Source organism: Rousettus aegyptiacus, unplaced genomic scaffold (genome assembly GCF_014176215.1).
Source record: "Rousettus aegyptiacus isolate mRouAeg1 unplaced genomic scaffold, mRouAeg1.p scaffold_m13_p_11, whole genome shotgun sequence".
NCBI lineage: Eukaryota > Metazoa > Chordata > Mammalia > Chiroptera > Pteropodidae > Rousettus > Rousettus aegyptiacus.
In genome coordinates this window covers 68,413,246-68,416,873 of record NW_023416286.1, presented here as the reverse complement: position 1 = coordinate 68,416,873, position 3,628 = coordinate 68,413,246, and the positions used below count along the sequence as shown (strand labels likewise).

At 30.2% G+C, this 3,628-nt stretch overlaps 1 pseudogene; it reads left to right on the top strand.

Moving 5' to 3' along the window:
* The first annotated feature begins 2,740 nt into the window (after positions 1 to 2,740).
* On the top strand, positions 2,741 to 2,859 carry LOC118609634 (annotated as a pseudogene).
* Positions 2,860 to 3,628: the final 769 nt, after the last annotated feature.

Here is a 3,628-nt window from a genome sequence, read left to right as displayed (position 1 = left end):
GTTTCTATAAAATCATTTCCATTCCTTTGTAACTACGGAAATCTTTTAAAGAAAAACTATGTATGTCTCCCCATTTTCTATAGTGTTTTATTGTGTCAATATAGCTGTTATAGAAATGTAAAACCAAAACACATATATGTTATGCAAAACCTATACAACATATAAATACAAAATAAAAATACTAATTTAAGTGGAAGTTTAAGTCAAGTATAACTCTGTGTTATAAAGAAATTCATTTTATATGCAACATTTATTTTGAGCTCTACCATTACCTTTTATTAGATAGATTTTTTGTGTGTAGTATCATCCAGAATCAGAGCGCTATATTATTTTCTTTCTTTAGCATGTGTCTATTATACATTTTCCTTATTCTGTGTATTTCCAAATGTATAACAACAGTAACTCCCAGCCATTCTCCTCTTCTAAAGGTTATTTGCAATCTGTCTAGTTATTGACAAGTATTATTTCAGCTTCATGGAAAAAGCTAAGCATTTATATTGTTTTTCTCCCCCACACTATGAAGTTTTCCAGTTTTATACAGTATAAACTTAACTTTTATTCTTGTGAGCCAAGAACGAAATCTGTTGGTGTGGTTTTTCCTTTCTGATGTACCCATGATGACATGCGCACAAATACCTTTTGCCTCAGTAGGTAAGCAGTCTTTTGATTATAAGAGAAACTGGTACAATTTTAATTCTAGAATCAAAAATGTGAGAAGCATATTGAATGACATAAGGGAAAAAGAAAGTTCAAAATATGTATATCAGTGTCTTTTATAAGAGCTTGAACATTCCCACTGTAAAGTAGCTAAACCAAATGAGGAGTATGGAATTTTATTCATAGATCACTATTATGGTTTTTGTTATATTTTACCACTATTTTCATATCAGTATTAAAGCAATAGTGATAGAGTTTGGGTAGGGGTATAAGCCTTTCTTAAATAACATGACCAAATTCAAAAAGAACTACAAACTACATGAATATAAAAACTACTTGAATTCTCAAAATAAAGGAACGTGATCAATAAAACATGATCAGTATTCCCCTGACCAAGTAAAAGTCTTTCTGATTTTAAAAGATAGAGGTCCACATATGAATAAGTGACTATTTTCTATAGACCAATATGGCTGAAAGAAAATAGTAATATGAAATAGTAGAGATCTATGAATATCTTGCTGCACAACTGCCTATTACTGTATATTGTGTTAACATAGGAGATGGTCTAATTACATAGGAATATATTAGATGCTTATAGACACAAAAATGAATTATATATGGTTCACATATGAAGTTTCTTTTGTGGGAGACATAGATTAAGAAAATTAGTGCACAATAGATTTGAATTTTATTTTACTCTACAAAGAATTTATAATGGGAAACTCCCCTAAGTATTATCACACTGATCTGTCCTGAAAAGAGGAACGTTTCTGCATTTTTTTTTCTTTTTTCTACTCACAATTAAAGGTATGGTAGATAGCTGCAAAAATAAATAGGTAATATGTAAATTTAGATAATAAAGCCTGAATGAGACTACAAGCATACAATCCAGAGGGTTCGATGGGAATAATATGAGATGAAATTGTAATCATTTTCTATGTTATAGGGAAAAAAATACCGTCTCCTCCAAAAAAATATGTGGCAGATATAATAATAATAGGAATAAATGTCACAGGAAATATACTATGTGCATATGAGAAAAATAAAGCATTCTTTAGAACATGGAAGATTAGAGTAAGTGGGAACTCATGGCTAGTTATTATGAATATGATAACATCTCAAATATTTGGAAATTAAACAAAAAAAATTCCAAGTAACCTATATGAATATGAAAGATAATAGAAGGAATACTAAAAGAACTTTTTAACTTTAATCTTAATTTTTATATTGAAGATAATGTCAATAAAATATTTTAACATTTGTGGGTTGTTTAAACAGTGCCTATAGGGAAATTTTTCCATCTTAAATGGTTTATTAAAGAACAGAAGGATCTCAAATCAGTGGCCTTTAAAATTAGAAAAAGAAGAGTAAAAGAAATGCAAAATAAATAGAAGATAATAATAAAATTTAGAGTAAAACTGAATTTTAAAGAAGAGACAATGAAGAGAAAAATGTAAATTTCCTAAAGTTTTTGAAAACATCAGCATTGTTAAACCCTAGCTAAATGTTTAAGGACAGAAAAAATGTAAAACTACTTTTTTTGTTGTTGATAGTATAATTCTTTATGTAGATAACCCTAAGGGATCTACTAAAAAAGTTCTAAAAGTAGGAAACAGATTTAGCAAGGTCAAAGAACAAGATTAATGTATAAAAATCAATATTTAAACACTAAGAGTAGATGATAAATAAATAAAATATATGCTTGTGCAACAGCACCAACATTTTAAAACTACAACTAATAAAAATATATGACTTCTATATTGAAATCTTATAAAATATTTCTGAAGAGATAGTAAAATTTCTGTAGTGAATAACTCAAATACTAGTTAGATGTCAAATCTTGCCAAATTGACCTATAAATTTAACTGAAACAATATGAATTCCAGCATTTTTTTTAGAAATTGACAAGCAGATTTTAAAATTCATGTGGAAATGCAATGTTCCCAGAAAATCCCTTACTATTTTTTATTTTGGTTTGTTTTTAACCAAGTTGAGAACTTATTCTACACGATTTTAGTTGTATTAACTATTTCTGTGTAACAAACTTCTCTTAATCTTAGAGACTTAAAAATGTCAAATATTAGTTTACGGCCATGCCACCCTGAACAAGCCTGATCCTATCTGATCTCGGAAGCTAAGCAGGTTCGGGCCTGGTTAGTACTTGGATGGAAGATCACCTAGGAAGACTAGGTGCTGTAGGTGTAAAAAATAAAAAATAAGGGATTGTAAACTGACAAGGTACTTCCAATCTATGAGGTCTATCAAGAGTTGCCCCACCTAAAAAAAAAAAAAATGTTTTTAAGTCAAATATTTATTATCTCAGAATTTCTGTGGATCAGAAATTTTGGTGCTGGTTAGTTGGGTTCCTGTGATTCAGAGTCTCTCTAAAGGCTGAAAAAAAGTTATCAGCCAGGTGAACTGTCAGATCAAAGTTAATTGATGGAAAACATATTTCCTTGATGGTACCTCCTGGCAAGTCTAGCAGGTCTTAGATGCTAGCTGGTTGCTGGTTATTATTTGAATGTGAGAGAGAGGGTGAGAGATGAAGAAGGAGAGAGAGAGAGAACTTAGTCTTTTTGTATCCTAAAGTTATTCATTTCAAAAAAAGTGGAAAACAGAAGGCGCAAAGGAATCATTAATTCATAGTAAGTCCAAAATCCTTCCAGGCAAATGTTATAAGTTCCTTGATTAAATCACATGCTCTAGGAATAATTTTCCTGTACACCATGTTCTGGGCTCTTCTGCCTTTGGAATCATCCTTCCTTTTTCTATGAATACATAGGTTTGGAGCTGAGTAATTTTCTCAGGCTTCTTTCTACCAGTAAAATTCACAGATCTCAATGACCTTTTTTTCTTTTGTACTGCCTCTATCATTTTCACTCTAACTAAACAATATATTTACTAATATAATTTCTTCAAAAACTTTATAGGACACCTGTGAATCTCATTGGAGTTGACTTCCTGAACAAAG